Genomic DNA, 22,722 nt, shown 5'->3' with positions numbered 1-22,722 from the left:
GTTCCCTGCCGGACTGTCTATTTCAGGGGAAGCCTGTGCTGAGATTTATCGTCCTGTTCCTGCTGCCTGCAGACCGTGGGAAGGTAAAAAATGTCCTTTTTCAGGCCATAAAATAGAAAATGGAACCCAATTTCTCTCCAGGGTAAGAATCATTATGTTTCACAATGATTGTAAAGTGTGCAGCAGTGAGGAGTGGGGTGACTGCTGGGGCCTGGGTGAGGAGGGGGAGGGGGTAGTGCCTGCAAGGTGGCCATCAACAGTCACCAAAGTCTTCCTGGAAGGAGCTCAGGAGGCAGGGATGCCACCCCATCTGATGCCTGGGTACCCGCAAGGTCTCCATCCCTTGAGGTGTCCATGTGGCTTCAACGCACATTTATCGAACACCTACGCCGGGCAGGGAGAGGTGGGACGGCCACTCTGCTTGCTGTTCCTGGCATGTTGGACAGAGACGAGTAAACATGTGTTCAGTTAAATGAAATTGAATTGAGTGTTAAGGAATTTGGATCTTATCCAGGGCACCAAGAAACCAAGATTTAAGGATTTAAGTGTGTGTGTGTGTGTGTGTGTGTGTGTATGCTTACGTTTTTTGAAATACAACTTATAAAGTGCACATATCTTAAGAGTCTACTTTAATAATTTTTTTCACACGGAGGCATCCAGGTCCTGGATGGCATCCAGCTCACCACGCAGTGAGCTACAGGACATTTACAGCACTCCAAAAAGTTCTGTCGTGCCCCTTGCTTATGGATACTCCCCAAAATAATCACTGTCGACTCATTCTCGCTTCTTGAACTTCATGTAATTGGAGCCATCCAGTAAGCACACATCTGAGTTTCCCTTCTTTTGCTTGTCACTATCAGTAAAGTCCACCCTTGTTGTTGTGTGTAGCGATAGTAGTTCACTGTTTTTCATCGCTGCTTATTATTCCATGTTATATCACAATTTTTGGATCCTCAATGCTGTTGATGGACATCATGGTTTGGGGCTTTGCCTAGTAAAGTTACAGAGAATGTTCTTGTGTGTCTTTCACTGGACCTAATGAAGAGTTTTAAGAAGAGGAGGGACAGATGAGATCAGATTTTTTTTTTTTTGAAACAGAGTTGCTCTGTCGCCCAGGTTGGAGTGTAATGCAGGATCTCAGCTCACTGCAACCTACACCTCCTGGGATCAAGCAATTCTTGTGCCTCAGCCTCCCAAGTAGGTGGAACTACAGGTGCACACCACCACGACCAGCTAAGTTTTGTATTTTAAGTAGAGACAGGGTTTTACCATATTGGCCAGGCTGGTCTTGAACTCCTGACCTCAAGTGACCCGCTTGCCTTGGCCTCCCAAAGTGCTGGGATTACAGGAGTGAGTCACCACGCCCAGCCTAGATCGGATTTTTAAAATAACTTTTGTTTCTTTAACTTTATTTTTTTCTGAGTGATTTTAGGTTCACAGAAAAATTAAGAAGGTACAGAGACTTCCCATATACCCTCTGCCCCCAAGCATTCATAGCCTCCCCCATTACCAACACCCCCATCAGAGTGGTGCATTTGTTACAATCAATGCGCCTCTCTGGACTCATCATATTCATCCAAAGTCCATGGTTTACAGTAGGGCTCCTTCTTGGTGTTGTACATTCTGTGGGTTTGGACAAGCATATAATGCCCTGTACGTACTATTAGAGTATCACCCAGAGTAGTTTCACTGTCCCCCAAATCCTCTGTGCTGCGCCTATTCATTTCTCCCCACCAAATCCCTAGCAATTGCTAATCTTGTTTCCATAGTTTTCCCTTTTCTACAATGTCAGATAGTTGGAGTCACACAGGGTGCATCCCTTTCCGATTGGCTTCTTTCACTTAGTTATACACAGTTAAGGTTCCTCCATGTCTTTTCATGACTTGATAGCTCAATTATTTCTTTTTTCTTTTTTTTAATTTTTGAGATGGAGTCTCACTCTTTTACTCAGGCTGGAGTGCAGTGGTGTGATCTCGGCTCACTGCAACCTCCACCTCCTGGGTTCAAGTGATTCTATTGTTTCATCCTCCCAAGTAGCTGGGATTACAGGCATGCACCACCATGCCTGGCTAATTTTTGTATTTTTAGTAGAGACAGGGTTTCACCATTTGGCCAGGCTGGTCTCGAACTCCTGACCTCAGGCAATCCACCCACCTCAGCCTCCCAAAGTGCTGTGATTACAGGTGTGAGCCACCACACCTGGCCTCTATCTAATACTGAATAATATTCCATTATCTGACGTACCACAGTTTATTCATCCATTCACCTTCTAAAGGGACATTTTGGTTGCTTCCCAAGTTTTGGCAATTATGAATAAAGTTGCTATAAACATGCATGTGCAGGTTTTCATGCAGTCATAAATTTTCAATTCATTTGCGTAAATACCAAGGATCATGTGGTAAGAGTATGTCGAGTTTTGTCAGAAACCACCAAACCAGCCTCCAAGGTGGCTGAACCATTGTGCATTCCCACCCCGCAAGAAAGGAGCGTTCCTGTTACTCCACATCCTCACCAGCATCTGATGTTGTCAGTGTTCTGGATTTTGGCCATTATAATAGGTGTGCAGTGGAATCTCATTGTTGTTTCATTGCTCTAGCTTTTTATTTTGAATTATTTCAAATCTATTGAAAAGTTAAGACAGTAATACCATGATGGTAAATTGACTGCATTCACCACTTTGCCTCCCTTTTATCCACCCCTTTGGAAATGCCTTCTCATACTGACTCTGGGCTTGGCCAAGTTGTTTTGACCAAGGGGACAGCAACTCAACTGATGCAAGCAGCAGCTTTAGAAAGTATGTTGTGTGTTGCTTTTCCCTCTTCCTCTTTTGGATCTCTGCCACTGCCATGAGGACACTCCCAGGCCCGCTTGTCTGAGGGATGTAGAGATCTATGGAGGAGAGGTACATCATACAAGCCATGGGATCCCTAGACCAGTCAGGCTCCGGTGTACCCACTGGTAGATGACAGACCCTTGAGCAAACCCTGCCCAGGTTGGTAGAATTGCCTGGCCAGCGACCAGGGCGCTTGTAGGAAATCATAAATAACTGTTGTTTCAAGCTTGGGGATGATCCCAGTACTTTGGAAGGCCAAGGCAGGCAGATCACTTGAGGTCAGGAGTTCGAGACCTGCCTGGCCAACATACTGAAACCCCATCTCTACTAAAAATACAAAAAATGAGTTGGGCATGGTGGCTCTTGCCTGTAATCCCAGCTACTAGGGAGGCTGAGGCAGGCGAATCCCTTTAATCTGGGAGACAGAGGTTGCAGTGAGCCAGGATTGCGCCATTGCACTTCAGCCTGGGCGACAGAGCGAGACTCCATCTAAAAAAAGACCAAAAAAAACCAAAAAATAAAAAACCCCACTGTTACAACAATAAATACACATCTATTCTTTACCTAGTATTAACACTTCTGCACATTTGCCTTATTTTTATTTTGTTATTTATTATTATTATTTTTTGAGACAGGGTTGTGCTTTGTTACCCAGGCTGGAGTGCAGTGGGGGCAATCATGGCTCACTACAGCCTTGACATCCTGGGGTGAAGTGATCCTCCCATCTCAGCCTCCCGAGTAGGTGGGACTACAGGTGCAAGCCACCATGCCTGGCTAATTTTTGCATTTTTTTTTTTTTTTGAGACGGAGTCTCACTCTGTCGCCCAGGCTGGAGTGCAGTGGCTGGATCTCAGCTCACTGCAAGCTCCGCCTCCCGGGTTTACGCCATTCTCCTGCCTCAGCCTCCCTAGTAGCTGGGACTACAGGCGCCCGCCACCTCGCCTGGCCAGTTTTTTGTATTTTTAGTAGAGACGGGGTTTCACTGGGTTAGCCAGGATGGTCTCGAACTCCTGACCTCGTGATCCACCCGTCTCGGCCTCCCAAAGTGCTGGGATTACAGGCTTGAGCCACCGCACCCGGCCTAATTTTTGCATTTTTTGTAGAGACAAGGTCTCGCCATGCTGCCCAGGATGGTTTCAAATTGCTGGGCTCAAGCAATCCCCCCACCTCGGCCTGCCAAAGTGCTGGGATTACAGGCATGAACCGCCACGCCCTTCCCTCATTTGCCTTATTGCTCTTTTTATATTTCTTTCCTTGAAACATTTAAAACTTGCCAACATCATCACATTTCTATCCTACATACTTTAGCATCTGCTCTTAAGGACATCCTCCTACGTAACCATAACACCATGATTGCATTCAAGACACTTAATGGTGTTACAATAATATCATCTAATATTGAGTTCATATTCAAATTTCCCCAAGCACCCAAAAATGTCCTTTATAGCTACTTTATTTATTGTTTTAGATCCAGAATCTAATTAGGATCATTCCAGGACATTGCCCGCTTCCACAGTCCTGTTCCTGCATACGGATATTTGTCGGCCCATCCCAGTGTCCAGCCAAGAACACTGAGTCAAGGCGACATGAAGAAGGTGGGCTGGGGAACCACAACGTCTGGGTTCAAATCCCTGCATTGCCACTTCCCAGCTGTGTGACCCTGGGAGTGTTCCTTTCCCTTCCTGTGCCTTGGGTACCTCATTTATCTGCAAAACAAGCATTATCCACCTTGCAGGGTTATTGTAAGCATCCAGTGAAGTATCACACACACCGTGCTCAGAACAGAGCTGCCTATATTGCAGGTCACTGTATATACTTTAGTGATTTTTGTCATGAGACAATTATTACTTTTTTTTCCTGTTGATCAAAGCATTTATTGCATAGACCTTTCCAAGCAGTGCTGTGTCATTGGGAAACCTGCCAGGGTTTTACATTTCTGCTCTGATAATCCCCATTTAGATTGAAGGGGGTCGCATTTTTTTTCTTTTCTTTTCTTTTTCTTTCTTTCTTTCTTTTTTTTAAAGACAGAGTCTCGCTTTGTCCTCCAGGCTGGAGTGCAATGGTGCGATATTGGCTCACTGCAACCTCCACGTCCCGGGTTTAAGCGATTCTCCTGCCTCAGTCTCCCCAGTAGCTAGGATTACAGGCGTACACCACCACGCCCGGCTAATTTTTGTATTTTCAGTAGAACCAGGGTTTCACTATGTTGGCCAAGTTGTCTTGAACTCCTGGCCTCAAGTGATCTGTCTTCTCTGACCTCCCTAAGTGCAGGGATTACATGCGTGAGCCACCACACCCGGCCGGTTGCATGGTTTTGAGGAAAGAGTACTGGAGTGGAAGTCAGGAAACTTGGACCCCAGTCCCCTTTTCACCTCTGACTTGCTGTGTGACCTTGGATGCACCGTTCACTCTCTGGTCCCGATTTCCCCCCTCCTTCCCTTCCTTTCTTCCCCCTCCTTTCTTCTTTCAATTGCATTGACTGAAGGTTTTTTTTCCCCCACTTGTTCTATTTTTTCCCTATTAATTTGGAAGTTATAATACATGCTATTTCTATTCTCTTGTAATTACCCTAGAAAATTTAACATGCATATTTAGGTTATAATTGACATCCATGATTTCTGTCTTTACTCTCCTCCCACACAATTCCAGGACCTTAAAATGCTTTCTCTCTGGTCACGTCCCTTTCAACTCTTGCCACCATTGCCCTGTATTTTCCTTCTCACTTGTTTGCTTTAACCTCATAAATTAAATTTTTTTTTTTTTTTTTTTTTTTTTTTAGATGGAGTTTTGCTCTTGTTGCCCAGGCTGGAGTGCAATGGTGTGATCTTGGCTCACCAAAACCTCCGCCTCCTGGGTTCAAGCGATTCTCCTGCCTCAGCCTCCCAAGTAGCTGGGATTACAGACTTGCGCCACCATGCCTTGCTAATTTTGTATTTTTTTAGTAGAGATGGGGTTTCTCCATGTTGGTCAGGCTGGCCTCAAACTCCTGACCTCAGGTGATCCTCTCGCCTCGGCCTCCCAAAGTGCTGGGATTACAGGCATGAGCCACTGTGCCTGGCCAAATTAAACATTTTATATAGTCCACATTTGTTGAAGTTTACCTATGTTTAACACTGTTCTTACCTACATTTACTTTTTTTTTTTTTTTTTTTTTTGAGACAGGGTCTTGCTCTGTCACCCAGGCTGGAGTACACTGGCGCGATCATGGCTTACTGCCATCTTGACCTGTTGGACTCAAGTGATCCTCCCACCTCAGCCTTCTGAGTAGCTAGGACCACAGGTGCGCACCACCATGACTGACTAAGTTTTTGTATTTTTGGAGAGACAAGGTCTTCCTATGTTGCCCAGGCTGATCTCAAACTCCTGGGCTCAAGCAATCCTCCCGCCTCGGCCTCCCAAAGTGCTGGGATTACAACAGGTGTAAGCCACCACACCCGGCCTACCTAACCATTTTTTTGTTCACTGTTCTTTCTTTCATTTTCCTTTTTCCTGAAGTTTATTATATAAAAGTTCCTTTAGGGAGGGTCTTGGTTGTAAACTCTGACAGTTTTTGTTTGTCTGATAATATCTTTATTTTGCGTTCATGCTTGAAAAAATTTCAGAAGAGATAGAATTCCCAGGTGACACTTATCTTCTCTCTACTGTCTCCTGGCTCCCAGAGTTTCTCTGAGAATTCTGCTATCCGTCTATTTGATGTTCCTTTTTTAGGCAATCTCTCTTTTATCTTTGGCTGCTTTAAAGGTTTTCTCTGTCTACGATGTTCCATGGTTTTGCTATGGTGTTTTTAGGTGGAGATCTCTTTTAATTCATCCTGCTTGAGATTCATTGAGCTTTCTGAAGTTTAGAGTAATAGTTCTGGAAAATTCTCAGCTATCCTCTCTTTGAATTTGACTCTCCACTGTTACCTCTGATACCTCCTTCTGGAACTCTGATTAGACACAAACTAGATCTTCTCATTTCATCCCCACCTCTCTTAATCTCTTTTATATTTTCCACTTCTTTGTCTCCCTCTGCTACCTTCTGAGAAATGTTTTTATTTTTTATTTTTTGAAACAGAGTTTCACTCTGTTGCCCAGGCTGAAGTGCAGTGGCATGATCTCGGCTTACTGCAACCTTCACCTCCCGGGTTCAAGTGATTCTTCTGCTTCAGCCTCCTGAGTAGCTAGGACTATAGGCGTGTGCCACCACGCCTGGTTAATTCTTTTTTGTATTTTTAGTAGACACAGGGGCCTGGGGAGTGCAGTTTTGCCATGTTGGCCAGGCTGGTCCTGAACTCCTGGCCTCAAGTGATCCATCTGCCTCAGCCTCCCATAGTGCTGGGATTACAGTGGTGAGCCACTGTGCCAGGCAAGAAATGTATTTTTATGTCTTTCCCAGTTCACTAATTCTCTCCTCAGCTGTCTCATCTTCTGTTTCATTCATGAAGTTTCTAATTATTAAACTTTTCATTTCTAGATATTTTATTAGACTCTTTTTCAAATCAATCTGGTAATTTTTCATAATCTCATTTTCCTTTGTCATACTTTTGTTATCCACTTTTATATTTTAAAATGCTTGCAGCTGGGTGCGTTGACTCAAGCCTGTAATCCCAGCACTTTGGGAGGCCGAGGTGGGCGGATCATGAGGTCAGGAGATTGAGACCACTCTGGCTAACATGGTGACACCCCATCTCTACTAAAAATACAAAAAATGAGCCGGGCGTGGTGGCGGGCGCCTGTAGTCCCAGCTACTCAGGAGGCTGAGGCAGGAGAGTGGTGGGAACCCCAGAGGCGGAGCTTGCAGTGAGCCGAGATCTTGCCACTGCACTCCAGCCTGGGAGACAGAGCGAGACTCTGTCTCAAAAATAAAAATAAAAATAAAATGCTTGCATATTTATTTTATATGCAATGTCTGATAAGTCAACATTTGCCACCTGTGCACGTCTGATTTGCGGCTGCTGTTTTTGGTGGCCCCTGTTCACAGCAGCTTGTTTCCTGTGTGTTTTGACTTTTCCTCTACTGTGCACTTGCATTTCTTGGAACTTGTTTTCTACAGGAATTCGTGGAGGCCTGGCTTTAGGGCTGTTTCTTCAGAGAAGATTGGTGTATATTTCTGCCGGGTGCTGCTGTTAATGGTGGGCTGATTTTCTGCTTGTGGTTTTTTAGGCCGCATATGTAGAATGAATTCTGGCCCCACGCCCACATAAGGGCGAGCTGGTGATTAAGATTCTCAGGAAGGCAGACTTTTTCCTTTTTTTTTTTTTTTTCTGGTTTTTATTTTTCCCTTCCCACCAGAGCCAAGGCAGGCTTTTCTAGTTCACGTTTGGAAGATCTTGCTTTGTGTGTGGTTGGTGATGTGGTTTGGCTCTGTGTCCCCACCCAAATCTTACCCTGTAGCTCCCATAATTCCCACAAGTTGTGGGAGGGAGTCAGTGGGAGGTGACTGAATCATGGGGGCGGGTCTTTCCTGTGCTGTTCTCGTGATAGTGAATGGGTCTCAGGAGATCTAATGGTTTTTAAAAACGGGAGTTTTCCTGAACAAGCTCTCCTTTTGCCTGCTGCCATTCATGAGAAATGTGACTTGCTCCTCCTTCCGAAGCCTCCCAGCCATGTGGCACTATAAGTCCAATAAACCTCTTTCTTTTGTAAATTGCTCAGTCTCGGACTTGTCTTTTTTTTTTTTTTTTTTTTTTTTTTTGAGACAGAGTCTCGCTCTGGCGCCCAGGCTGGAGTGCAGTGGCGAGATCTCGGCTCACTGCAAGCTCCGCCTCTGGGGCTCCCACCACTCTCCTGCCTCAGCCTCCCAAGTAGCTGGGACTACAGGCGCCCACCACCACGCCTGGCTAACGTTTGGTATTTTTAATAGAGACGGGGTTTCACTGTGTTAACCAAGATGGTCTCTATCTCCTGACCTCGTGATCCACCCACCTCAAACTCCCAAAGTGCTGGGATTACAGGTGTGAGCCACCACGCCCTGCCTGGGGCATGTCTTTATCAGCAGCGTGAAACGGACTAATCCAGTTGGCAAATTTCATCTTCCTCCTTGCCCAGATAGACTTTGTCTCTTGCTGTTCTCACACAGAGCGTTAAAGGCCAGGCTTTCGGCTGACCACATGCCCCTGTGGAAGTGCTGGCTTCAGTGCCAGCTCCCTCACTTCTCTGGAGTTGCATTCTTGCAACTTTGAAGGTTTTCTTTACTTTCCCACAAACCTATCCATGCATTAAAAAACATTTTAAATACCTCATCCAGCAATTTCAGATGTCCTGTGTTGGGAAAGTATCTCCAGAACTTAACCATAGGGCCCAGTTTTATTTATCCTTCATTCTTTCACTTACTCATGTCACAAACACTTCCCTGAGCACCTACTGGGGCCAAGTCCTGGGTTAGCCAAAGAGGATGTAGAGATCCGTAAGACACAGTCCCCCCTTGGGGAGCTCACCATGAAGGCCCTTAAAATGTACCTGGATAGTGTTGGCAGAAATAATTCAAATTACAGGCACACCTTGTTTTATTGCACTTTGCTTTCTTGGGCTTTGTGGATATTGCTTTTTTTTTTTTTTTTTAAACAAATTGAACGCTTCTGGCAACCCTGCATTGAGCAAGTTTATTGGCACCATTTTTCCAACAGCATGTACTCGGTTCATGTCTCTCCATAATCTTCACAATTTTTGAAACTTTTTCATTATTATCATCTCTGTTATGATGATCTGTGATCTATCATAATTGTTTTGGGGTGCCACAAAATGTGCCCATAGAAGATGGCAAACTTAATATAATGTTGTGTGTTTTCCCAGTGCCCCCTTCTCTCTCTCTTCAGGCCTCCTGATTCCCAAAGACACAATAATATTGCAATTAGGCCAATTAATAATCCTACAGTGGCCTCTAAGTATTCAAGTGAAAGGAAGAGTCACACGTCTCCCACTTTATATCAAAAGCTAGAAATGATTAAGCTTAGTGAGGAAGGCATATTGAAAGCCAAGAGAGGCTTTCAATATGTTTCACTACGTTAGACCTCTTGCCCCAAACCGTCAACCAGGCTGTGAGCGCAAAGGAAAAGTTCTTGAAAAAAATTAAAAGTAATACTCTAGTGAACACACAAATCATAAGAAAGAAAAAAGCCTTATTGCAGATGCGGAGAAAGTGCTCATGGTCTGGATAGAAGATCAAACCAGCCGCAGCCTTCCCTTAAGCCTAAGCCTAATCCAGAGCCAGGACATAACTCCTTTCAATTCTATGAAGGCTGAGAGAGGTGAGGAAGCTGCAGAAGAGAAGTTGGAAGCTATCAGAGGTTGGTTCATGAGGTTTAGGGAAAGAAGACCTTTCTGTAACGTAAAAGTGCAAGGCGAAGCGGCAAGTGCAGATGGGGAAGCTGCAGCAAGTTATCCAGGAGATCCAGCTAAGATTCTTTTTTTTTTTTTCACGGCAAAGATGCCACAGCATTTTATTACCATTACAAAAGTCAACCAATGATATTTTCATTGAAATATCTGCACTGAATGATGATTCCACATATGAGGCAAAGAGGGATGTCTTTGGAGAAGGCACTTAAGGTAGGACATTAGCAAATCTTACCAGTTGGCTAAAACAAAAAATGATCTGGGTATACCTGGCTGGTGGCCTGTTAGGGCTGTTCCTTCTCACTGTGGCTTGACTAAAAACCAGTGGCATTAAGAAAGTGTCCACATTCATTTTGTGGGTGCCCCAGTGGGGTGGTGCTGCTCTCAAAAGCTCTGTGTCCCTAAACACCTCCATCCTCACGAGATCAGTTTCCCCAAGTGCTAATTCTAAAAATAGACTCAGAGCTGGCAGAAATCATTCAGGAAGCTTCTTGAGGACCCTCTCCATTTCTCAGTCTCACTTTCAGCTGGTCCCAGCTACTGTAAGCAGCTTTGGCTTCCCAAGGTCACTAGCAACTTCTACTTTTGCTAATATCCTTGGTTTTACATGGCACCGGTTGTGACTGGCTGTTAGACTAGTCACCCACCAATTAGGTGCACCTCTATTTCATACCCTTTTCTTGAATCTGGGCTGGGTTTCCAGCTAAGATCCTTGATAACTCTAAACTTAATGATCCTTGGCTACACTAAACAACAGATTTTTAGTGCAGACGAAACAGCCTTATATTGGAAGAAAGATGGCATCTAGGAATTTTTCCTAGCTAGAGAGGAGGTCAAGGCCTGCCTTCAAGGCCGGCTGTCTTTTTAGGGACCAATGCAGCTGATGGCTTTAAGTAGAAGCCAATGTTTGTTTACCATTCTGAGAATCCTAGAGCTCTTAAGAATTATGCTGAGTAGGTCGGGTGTAGTGCCTTGTGATTGTAATCCCAGCACTTTGGGAGACCGAGGTGGGCAGATCACCTGAGGTCGGGAGTTCCAGACCAGCCTGACCAACATGGAGAAACCCCATCTCTACTGAAAATACAAAATCAGATGGGTGAGGTGGTATGTGCCTGTAATCCCAGCTACTCAGGAGGCTGAGGCAGGAGAATCGCTTGAACCTGAGAGGCGGAGGTTGCAGTGAGTCGAGGTTGTGCCACTGCACTCCAGCCTGGGCAACATGAGCAGAACTCCATCTAAAAAAAGAAAAAAGAAAAAAAGAAGAATTATGCTAAATCTACTCTGCTTATGCACTATCAATGGAACAACAAAGTCTGGATGACAGCACATATGTTTACAGCATGGTTTATTGAATATTTTAAGCCCATTATTAAGACCTACTGCTCAGAAAAAAAGATTCCTTTCAAATTGTTACCACTGATGGACAAGGCACCTGGTCACCCAAGAGGTCTGACGGAGGTGTACAAGGAGATTAATGTTTTCGTGCCTGCGAACACAACATCCATTCTGCAGCAAACTTGCATCAAGGAGGAATTTTGACTTTCAAGTCTTATAATTTAAGAAAGCATTTCGTAAGGCTAAAGCTGCCATAGATTGTGATTCCTCTGATGGATCTGGGCAAAGTAAATTGAAAACCTTTTGGAAAGGATTCACCATGCTACTTTCCATTAAGAACATTTGTGATTAATGGGAGGAGGTAAAATTATCCACATTAACAGGAGCTTCAAATAAGTTGATTCCAACCCTCATGGATGACTTTGAAGGGTTCAAGACTTCAGTGGAGGAAGCAACTGCGGATGTGGTGAAGATAGCAAGGGAACTAGAATTCGAAGCAGAGCCTGAAGATGTGACTGAATTGCTGCAATCTTATGATAAACCCGAACAGATGAGGAGCTGCTTCTTATGGCTGAGCAAAGAAAGTGTTTTCTTGAGATTGAATCTACTGGTAAAGACGCTGCGAACATTGAACTGTGAACTGTGAACATTGCTGAAATGACAATAAAGGATTTAGAATATTACATAAACTTAGTTGATAAAGCAGCAGCAGCATTTTCAATGTTGAAAGAAGTTCTGTGGGAAAAATGCTATCAAACAGCATCACATGCTACAGAGAAATCTTTCACGAAAAGAAGAGTCAATCAATGTGCAAATGTCACTGTTGTCTTATTTTAAGGAATTGCCCCAGACACCCCAACCTTCAGCAACCACCACCCTTATTGGTCAACAGCTATCAACATCCAGGCAAGATCCTTCACCAGCAAAAAGATGATGACTCACTGAAGGCGCAGATGGTTGGTAGCACGTTTTAGAAATAAAATATTTTAAAGTTAAGGTCTGTACATTGTTTTTTTGGACATAATGCTGTCGCACACTTAACAGACCACAGTATAGTGTAAACATAACTTGTACATGCACTGGGAAGCCAAGAAATTTATGTGACTTGCTTTTTTGCAATACTTGCTCGGTTGCAGTGGTCTGGAACCGAACCCACAATATCTCCAACGTGTGTCTGTACACAAACACAACTGCTGCCATTTACTGAGGTCCTCTGCTGTGCCGGGCATTGTGCTCAGTACTCTGCATATATCATCTCATTGACTGCTCTCGCCAACCCCATGAAGGGGCAGTAGTATTAGCCCACAATGAAGAAACTAAGGCATGGAGAGGTTGTACTTAACTTATCCCAGGATGCATAGTTGCAAGATGGCAGAACCATAATTGGAAAGTAGGCCATCTGGCTTAGGACTGGGATCTTGGCCTCTGTGCTAAGGGATTGCCCCCCACCATCCTTTCCACCCTCCTGCCTTGAATACAACTCCTCCCAGCCCTGCCCGATCTTTAACTCCCCCTCAACCACCTGGCCCATCAGTGACCTCCTAGCTCTGCCATGAAATCTGGGCCAGCCCCATGCTGGGGCATGGCTCCAAGCCTGTCCTTAGAAAGACGTCCTCCCTGCCAAAAAGCAGCTCAATGAAGAGGACATGGTGAGGGCAGCCCCATTAATATTCCTTCCTTCTGTCATTTTGGCAGGAAACAGTGAGATCCTGGAGAGGCGGGGGAGGTGGAGGGGGAGGTGAGTGTGGGGTTGTATACCTGGCAAGAGGAGCGGTCTTGTGGTATCATTCATGAGGGTGGGTTTAAGCCTGGTAGAGTGATCGGGATGGGTGGAGGGATGGGAGTCGTCTTCAGAAGGGAACCTCAAAGGATGGGGAGGAATGGCCTGGAATAGATAAAGGGTGAGGGTCGTGGGTGCCCCCTACCCAGGAAGGCAGAAGCAAGGCCACCTTCCTACAATAGTCTTTACAACCAGCCCGACCAGTCATGCGTTGTATGAGTGCACACACATACACACACACGCACATTACCACGCACTCCCTGAGGTGGGTCCAGTATGGTCTGAGCCATGTCTTTGTCCCCAGCACACTTAGCTCAGAGCCTGGCCCTCAATCATAAATATGTGCTGAACAGATCCTGGCTATGTGTATTTAAAAATTTTTTAAATTCTAGTCATGCATTGCTAATGACAGGGTCACATCCTGAGAAATGCATCATTAGGCGATTTCGTCGTTGTGTGAACGTCATAGCGTGTATTTACACACAGCTAGATGGCGTAGCCTATTCCACACCTAGGCTCTATGTTAGAGCCTATTGCTCCCAGGCTGCAAACCTGCACAGTGTGTGTGTCCCAGATGCTCTCGGCAGCTGTAACACTGTAGTATTTGTGTATCACGACATATGTGAACATAAGAAAGGTACACTAAATATATGGTATTATCATCCTACGGGACCACCATCGTCTATGTGGCCATCGTGGGCCAACACATTGGTGTGAAGCACATGGCTGACCACGTGTTGTATCTGAATCTAGGTTGACTCACTGTGCGATTAAACACCAAAGTAGTATATTATGGAGAAAAAGTGAAATTCTCTCCCTCCTTTATCCCACTGCTTTCTCTGCTCCCCACCAAGGTAACCACTGTTAGCAGTTTGGCAGCCTCCTCCTTCCGCAGGGTTTCCGGAATGCAAGAATTTGTAATCTCACGAAGCAGGCACCACACACACACACACACACACACACACACGCACACGTGCTTTGGGACCCACCACCCTTCCTTCATTTTCCCCTCCTCCATTTCCTACCTCCCCCAGCCCCCTCCGCCACCACCATGGTCCTGGTCCTGGACTCAGCAGGGATTAACAGCAGGACAGCAGAGGCTGTCCTCACCCTTCCCAGTATTTCTCCTGTGCTGAGAGGGAGGGATGGGCATGGATAGGGGAGGTTGGCAGTAGGTGGAAGTTCCCCAGGAGGTGTTCCTAAAGGGTAGGGAGAGAAATTGGAAGACCCAAGATTGGCTGCATTTCTAGCTGAGACTCTTCTGTGACAGCTCTCCCTCCTCCTCTTCCTTCTCCTCCTCAACTGGAGCCCAGCCTTGCATCTCTTACTCCGATGTGGAGCCTTGCATGGAGGTCTCGGCTTGCTCTGAAGGCTTGTCATGTCTGCTTTTAATGAAGTTTAATTATCTTCCAAGATTCAATGAATAATTATAAATCTTTTCAAGATGCAATCACACGGGTTCATGCTTCATTAACAGTGGAAAATCAATTGTAATTCGCGTAATTCCTTTCTTCTGGAGATCAGTCTGTTTGTACACGCGCTCCCCTCCTCACCCTGCTTTGTCTGCTCCAAGAAGTACAAAGGACACCTGGCTTTTTCCTCCAGAATTGACGAGCCTTGTCGGGAGCGGGGAGGATCAAGGCCCCGGTGGAGCAGGTGGGGGAGGGGAGGGAGAGAAAGATGGTCCCGGAGGAGGTGGGGGGGCGGAGCAGGCCTGGGGAGATATTTCTAGGAGGCAAAGCTGGGGGATGAGAGATTGGAGAGCAGAGGGGAGGAGTCTACAAGGCTATGAGGAGGCAGAGGGTTTCTTAACTTTTTAGGGGATCCCAGACCCCTTTAAAAATCTGTTGAGGCCAGACACAGTGGTTCACACCTGTAATCCCAGCACTTTGGGAGGCTGAGGAGGGCAGGTCATTTGAGGTCAGAAGTTCGAGACCAGCCTGTCCAACATGGTGAAACCCTGTCTCTACTAAAAATACAAAAATTAGCCGGGGGTGGTGGCACACACCTGTAATCCCAGCTACTCAGGAGGCTGAGGCAGGAGAATCGCTTGAACCCAGGAGGCGGAGGTTGCAGTGAGCTGAGATGGCGCCACTGCATTCCAGCCTGGGTGACAGCGCGAGACTCCATTTCAAAAAAAAAAAAAAAAAAAAAATCTGTTTAAACTATTGACACCCCCAGAAAAATGATATTCTGAAGGTGTCACCTTGCTTTCAGGGTGTTACATCCTGAAGTCCTTTCCAGCAGCTCTGACCTCCTGGGGGTCCCAAATAACTGTGAGAATACAAGGCTGCTTCTTAGTAATGTCAGACATTCTTTTAGCTCCAAGAAATCCAGAGCCCCTGCTGGGAGCTGGGTGCCATCTGCAGCCCAGCTCCAAGAGAAACTGCCCCAGTTTTCTCCAAACCACAGAGGACAGCCCTGGGCCAGGGCAGCTGTGCCTGAGCCTCATCTTCTCTGAGATGTCTGCCACCAACAGCTCCACTGACTGGAACAGCCTCGCTGCAGACAACACTTAGCTTTCTCTCAAAGGTGGCAAGTTGCCTGCATCTGCACAGCAGAGGAGAGAGGGCTATCTAAGGGACTTCATGGGCCACAAGGATATGGGGAAGTCTTTATCCAATTAGCCAGACCACTGGAGGGAGTGGAGGAAAGAAAGCTGTTTGGCAGATTATCTGGGCTCTTCAAAGTGAATAGAGGATGAGGACCTCTGATCTCTTGCTGCGGGCTGTTTCTTCCCTGAACTTCAGTCCTCAGCCTCTAAGCTGCGCCGTCTAATAGAACTTTCTGTCCAGTGTAGTAGCCACCAGCCATATGTGACTATTTCAATTTAAGTTAATTTCAAAGAAAATTAACAATTCAGTTGCTCAGCTGCATTAGCCACGTTTCAAGTACTCAACAGCCATATGTGGCCTGTGGCTTGTGTATTGAACAACACAGACATAGAACAAAATTATAATCAAAGAAAATTCGACAGACAATGCAGGTCAAGGGTCTGTGTGCATGTCTGCAATCTATCAGATCTCACGAGCTGCCCCTAGACTTGGATTAAGTATTAGCTTCCTATGGCTGCTGTAACAAATCACCCCAAACTTAGTGGCTTAAAGCAACACAAATGTATTTCCTTACGGTTTTGAAGGTCAGAAGCCTGACATGGATTTCTGTGGGCTAAAATCAAGGTGTCCGCACAGCTGCACACGTTTCTTGGAGGCTCTAGGGGAAAATCTGTTTCCTTCCCTTCCCCAGCTTCTAGAGGCCACTGGAATCCCTGGAATCATTCCTGTTTGTCCATCTTCAAAGCCAGGAAGACCATGTTTATCTCCACAGAAGTAAGAAGTTCTCCTTTTTAAGGACTCGGATGATTAGACCGGACCCACCCAGGCTGCCCAGAATAATCTCCCCATCTCAGTCCTTAATTCACTCACATCTGCAAAAACTCTTTCCATGGAAGGTCATCTAGTCACACATTCCAGGAATTAGATGTGCACATCTTTTGGGGACCATTGTTCTGCCTACCACAGATCCCAAACTTTTGCTTTTCCAGTTGTGGATCCTGAGATCCAGAGAGGAGGGGGGCTTTTCCAAGGTCACACAAGGTGTAACAGGTACTGCAGTCTCCACCCAGGTTCCCTCTTCCAAGGCATGCACCCACACCTAGCTGCTGGAATCAGAAGCTGCTGATAGCTCAAAGCTGTGCCCCTTACAGAGCATTGCCTTTGGCCTACAGACCTGTCTTGATCAATGTCACGCCCTACCCCACCCCTCCCTGCAGATCCCCTGACAATGACAAATGTGACTATACAAACGTCTGTTCCCTTGCCTCTATTTGGGACCTCTGTAGGGACCAGTCCAAGCCCAGAGCTCTTCACGGGATCAGCTCAGATCTTAGGGGCAATGATTGAGGATCGGCTTCTCCCTCTGGCCAGTCCTGCAGTGATCTCGGATCAGTTTCCCTCTGGCTAGTCCTGCTGTGCTCACTACCCTTCAGGTGTGTCTCCTGGAAGCCTCCCCAGTCACCCATCTGCAGCAGCCCAGGGGACAAAGCTCCAGCTCCTCCCATTGGTCCATAGCACCTTTTATGATCTGGCCCCTGCTGACCCCTCAGCCGCAGCAACTCACATGCTCCCCGTGCTCCAGCCCAAACAAGCTACTTCCGATTCCCAAATGTACCAGACTTTCTTTGGCCCCAAGCCTTTGCCCATGCTGGTCCTGCTGTTTCAAATGCCTTTCATCTCCTGGCCAAATCCTCCTCACTCTTTAGGACTCAGCTCAAATGTCACCTCTTCCTGGAAGCCTTCCCACAACTTCCTCATCCCATCCCAGTCTCCAGGAGGAGCCTCTCCTCTGAGCCTCCATGGCTGCCTGGACCCACGGCTTTGCAGCTCTCACAAGGTCTACAGAGTGCTCTGAGATTGGAGCTGTGTCTTACTCCTTTCTGTGTCTTAAGACACAGCATCTTGCCAAGCGTGGGGACTCACTAAGTGTTTGTTGATTGACTGTGAACTCAGCTGGAGCCTATTATCCCTATTTACAGAGGAAGTTGAGAAGGGAGTGAGACCTGGGACACTGAGCCCCATCCTGGGGACTCATTTCCCGAGCAAAGACATCCCGGCAGCTCCCCAGACTCCAACAGGCCAGGAATGGTGGAACTGCCGACAGCTGCTTGATATCTGAGCTGCAACTCCTGTGTAATGAAGATGCCTCTTCCACACATATGTTTCTGATAATCAATTGGCCTGTCATTAGCCCATAGCAGCAGCTGTCTCAACTTCAAATGAAATGCAAATATAATTGTTTTCTTTAGGCCTGGTGGGGTCAGGCTCCTCCTGTCAGGAGGAGGCCCTTCCCCCTCTCTCGGACTGCCAAGACTCAGGACTGCAGGGCCCGCTAGTGCCCTGGAAGGAGGCTGGACTGGGGCTCCCAGAAGTGACATAAGCCCCCTCTGCTCACCCAGTGTTTGGCTTGTAACTAGCACTGCGGTCTGCTTGCCACCCTGGTATGCAGTTCAGTTGCAAGTAAGCTCAAGTAACGTGCCGCTGATAATCACTGATGTACCAACTGTTGTGAGTAATTTGCTTAAAAAAATAGAGCCGGTGGGAGGCTGAGGCAGGAGAATGGCATAAACCCGGGAGGCGGAGCTTGCAGTGAGCTGAGATCCGGCCACTGCACTCCAGCCTGGGCGACAGAGTGAGACTCCGTCTCAAAAAAAAAAAAAAAAAAAGCCAGATGCGGTGGCTCACGCCTATAATTCCAGCACTGTGGGAGGCTGAGGAGGTGGATCACTTGAGGCTAGGAGTGCGAGACTAGCCTAGCCAACATGGCGAAACTCTGTCTCTACTAAAAATACAAACAAATTAGCTGGACATGGTGGCGTGCACATGTAATCTCAGCTACTCAGGAGGCTGAGGCAGGAGAATCGCTTGAACCCGGGAGGTGGAAGTTGCAGTGAGCCGAGATGGTATCACTGCATTCCAGCCTGGGCCACAGCAGGACTCTGTCTCAAGAAAAAAAAGAAAGAAAAAAAATCAAGTAGAGTAGATTTAATGTTCTCTGTCTAATAAGGTCACTGTCACTCATTTTACGTGCTTGCTTATAGGGAAGGGGCCGGGGGGCATTATATCTGGGAACAGCATGGCCTCTGGGGCTGTCTCCTCGCCACAGCAGCCCGAGGGTCATTAGCAGTCAGGGCAATTGTGAGTGATAGTGGGGTGTGTGCATTGCAATTTTATAGCTACACTCATTTCCTTTTACATGCTGGATTTTATTAAACTCTGGATGAGCCTGGATGGGGGAATTATTGAACTGCTTATAATGAGGATGGTGAACCCCTCCGGAGCACTTTCCCCCGTTGCAGGTATCATGTTCAGAGCTCTACGTGCATGATGATTGTCTTAATCTTTTTATGAGCCCGTGAAGTAGGTTCCATTATTTTCCTCATTTTAGAGGAGAAAATTGAAGCTCAGAGAAGTCCAGAAATGTTTTCAAGGTCACCCAGCTGCTGGGTGGCAGAATAAGGATTTGCATGTAGGTTTATCTGGGTCCAGAGTTTGCTTTAAAAATTCTTGCAAGACGTATACTGAGTTGCCCTATATTTGCCCACTGACCCACCGTCTGTGAGTAGGTCCTGTGCTGGGTGCTCAGGAACATCTAAAGACAGGTCCTGGGACCCCAGGGCTCCTGCTCCCCCAGAGCCAGTTGCTATCCGCCTATATCCTTGTCTCATCCTCTCCGTCTTAGAGGACGGTGATTCTCTCCTCTTGCACTCTCCGGCATCATCAATTTTCCCTCTCTCCTGGGTCATTCTCAATGCCATAAGCATGCCATGATTTTTCCCCATCTTAAGAAAATAACCTTCTCTCAGCCACGCTCCTCTCCTCTGTGCTACACCATTTCTCTTTCCCTTTACAGCAAAACTCCTTGGAAGAGTTCTGACTTGCTGTCTCCAATTTCTTTCCTCCCGGTCTCTCCTGAATCCACCCAATCCGGCTTTACCTACATTGTTCCATCAAAACTGCCCTTGTCAAGGTCACTGATGCCCTCTTCATTGCTCTGTTCCATGCTGGACCCTTGGTCCTCTTTGTTCCTGTCCCACTGACTGCCTTTGACTCTCGTCATTATCTCCTCTTTGAACCTGTTCTTCCTGAGGCTTCCAGGACACTGGCTCCTGGCTCCTCCTTCTGTCTCTCTCTGGTTGCTCCCTCTCTGTCTCCCTGCTCAACAACCTGACTTCTTTTTTTTTTACTGTAAGTTCTAGGGTACATGTGCACAACGTGTAGGTTTGATACATATGTACACATGTGCCATGTGGGTTTGCTGCACCCATCAACTTGTCATTTACATTAGGTATTTCTCCTAATGCTATCCCTCCCCTAGCCCCACATCCAGGCCCCGGTGGATGTTCCCCGCCCTGTGTCCAAGTGTTCTCATTGTTCAGTTTCCACCTATGAGTGAGAACATGTGGTGTTTGGTTTTCTGTCTTTGTGATAGTTTGCTGACAATGATGATTTACAGCTTCATCCATGTCCCTGCAAAGGACATGAACTTATCCTTTTTTTATGGCTGCATAGTATTCCATGGTGTATATATGCCACATTTTCTTAATCCTTCTATGATTGATGGACATTTGGGTTGGTTCCAAGTCTTTGCTATTGCTATTGAATAATGCCGCAATAAACATATGTGTGCACGTGTCTTTATAGTAGCATGATTTATAATCCTTTGGGTATATACCCAGTAATGGGATTCCTGGGTCAAATGGTATTCCTAGTTCTAGATCCTTGAGGAATTGCCACACTGTCTTCCACAATGGTTGAACTAATTTACACTCCCACCAACAGTGTAAAAGTGTTCCTGTTTCTCCACATCCTCTCCAGCATCTGTTGTTTCTTGACTTTTTAATGATCTCCATTCTAACTGGCATGAGATGGTATCTCATTGTGGTTTTGATTTGCATTTCTCTGATGACCAGTGATGATGAGCATTTTTTCATGTGTCTGTTGGCTACATAAATGCCTTCTTTTGGGAAGTGTCTGTTCGTATCCTTTGCCCAGTTTTTGATGGGGTTGTTTTTTTTCTTGTAAATTTGTTTGAGTTCTTTGTAGATTCTGGATATTAGCCTTTTGTCAGATGGGTAGATTGCAAAAATTTTCTCCCATTCCATAGGTTGACTATTCACTCTGATGGTAGTTTCTTTTGCCATGTAGAAGCTCTTTAATTTAATTAGAACCCATTTGTCATTATGGCTTTTGTTGCCATTGCTTTTGGTGTTTTAGTCATGAAGTTCTTGCCCATGCCTATGTCCTGATTGGTATTGCCTAGGCTTTCTTCTAGGGTTTTTATGGTTTTAGGTCTAACATTTAAGTCTTTAATCCATCGTATATTAATTTTTGTGTAAGGTAAGGAAGGGATCCATTTTCAGCTTTCTACATACGGCTGTTTTCCCAGCACCGTTTATTAAATAGGGAATCTTTCCCCATTTCTTGTTTTTGTCAAGTTTGTCAAAGGTCAGATTGTTAACAACCTGACTTCTAAGTGTTTAGTGCCGGGGGCTCAGTGCCTGGACTTCTCTTCTCTATTTACATTCACTTGCTAAATAATCTCAGCCAAGCTCATAGCTTCAAACACCATCTAAACGCTGATAATCCCTGAATACCTACTTTCAGTCCCGATGTGCCTCCTGAACTCCAGACTTACACATCCAGCTGTCTACACTGCATATCCACTTGGAAGGCTAAAGACATCTCAAATCTAACACACAAAACTGAGCTTCCGAGCTTTCCCCCAAAGCCTCTCCACCCTCTTCTTTTCCCACCCAGGTATGGCAACTGCATGCTTCCAGTTGCCCGGGCCAAAGGTCATTCTTGCCGCCTCCCATTCCATTATCCTCTGCATCCAGTCCATTAGCACATGCTGTCTGCTCCCCTTCCTTCCTTCCTTCCTTCCTTCCTTCCTTCCTTCCTTCCTTCCTTCCTTCCTTCCTTCCTTCCTTCCCTCCTTCTTTTCTTTCCTTTCTTTCCTTTCCTTTCTTTCTTTGTTTTTTGAGACAGAGTCTCCCTCTGTTACCCAGGCTGAAGTGAAGTGCAGTGGTATGATCTCAGTTCACTGCAAACTCCGCCTCCTGGGTTAAAACAATTCTCCTGCCTCAGCATTCCAAGTAGCTGGGACTACAGGCACATGCCACCATGCCCGGCTAATTTTTCTATTTTTAGTAGAGACGGGGTTCCACCCTGTTGGCCAGGCTGGCCTTGAACTGCTGACCTCAGGCGATTCACCTGCCTTGGCCTCCCAAAGTGCTGGGATTACAGGCGTGAGCCACCCTGCCTGGCCTCTACTTTCAAAATAGATCCAGGATCCGGTCAGTTCTTTCCACTTCTTGGGTTGCAACCCTCTGAGCCTCTGAAGGTAATCACTGCCTAACTGATCTCTCTGCTTCTGCCCTGGCCTCTTCACTGTATTTTCTATCCAACAGCCAGAGGAATCCTGTAAAACATAAATCAAATCATGTGACTTCTCTCCTAAAAACTCTCAAATGGATTCTCAACTCACTCAAAATAAAAGCCAGGGTTTTATCACCACCTGTGAGGTTTCATATGATCTGACCTCTCCCTTTGTCTCTGACTGCACAGCCTTCCACTTTCTTTATTTGCCCAGTGCCTGCTTCCTTGCCTCTCCTCCAATGCCCCAGGCATGCCTCTGCCCCAGGGCCTTGGCACGTGCTGCTCCCCCTGCCTGCTATTCTCTTTCCCCAGAAATCTACTCAGCCCCAGTTCCCTCCCTTTCTCAGATCTTTACTCAAGTGTCCTTCTTCAGTGAAGCCTTTCCTGGCCTCCTTCTAAAATGTCAACCCCAGACCAGATGCGGTGGCTCACACCTGTAATCCCAGCACTTTGGGAGGCTGAGGCTGGCAGATCACTTGAGGTCAGGAGTTCGAGACCAGCCTGGTCAATATAGTGAAACCC

This window comes from Piliocolobus tephrosceles, chromosome 1 (genome assembly GCF_002776525.5).
Source record: "Piliocolobus tephrosceles isolate RC106 chromosome 1, ASM277652v3, whole genome shotgun sequence".
Taxonomy (NCBI): domain Eukaryota; kingdom Metazoa; phylum Chordata; class Mammalia; order Primates; family Cercopithecidae; genus Piliocolobus; species Piliocolobus tephrosceles.
The sequence above is the reverse complement of the archived record's forward strand: the minus strand, read 5'-3'. Positions refer to the sequence as shown.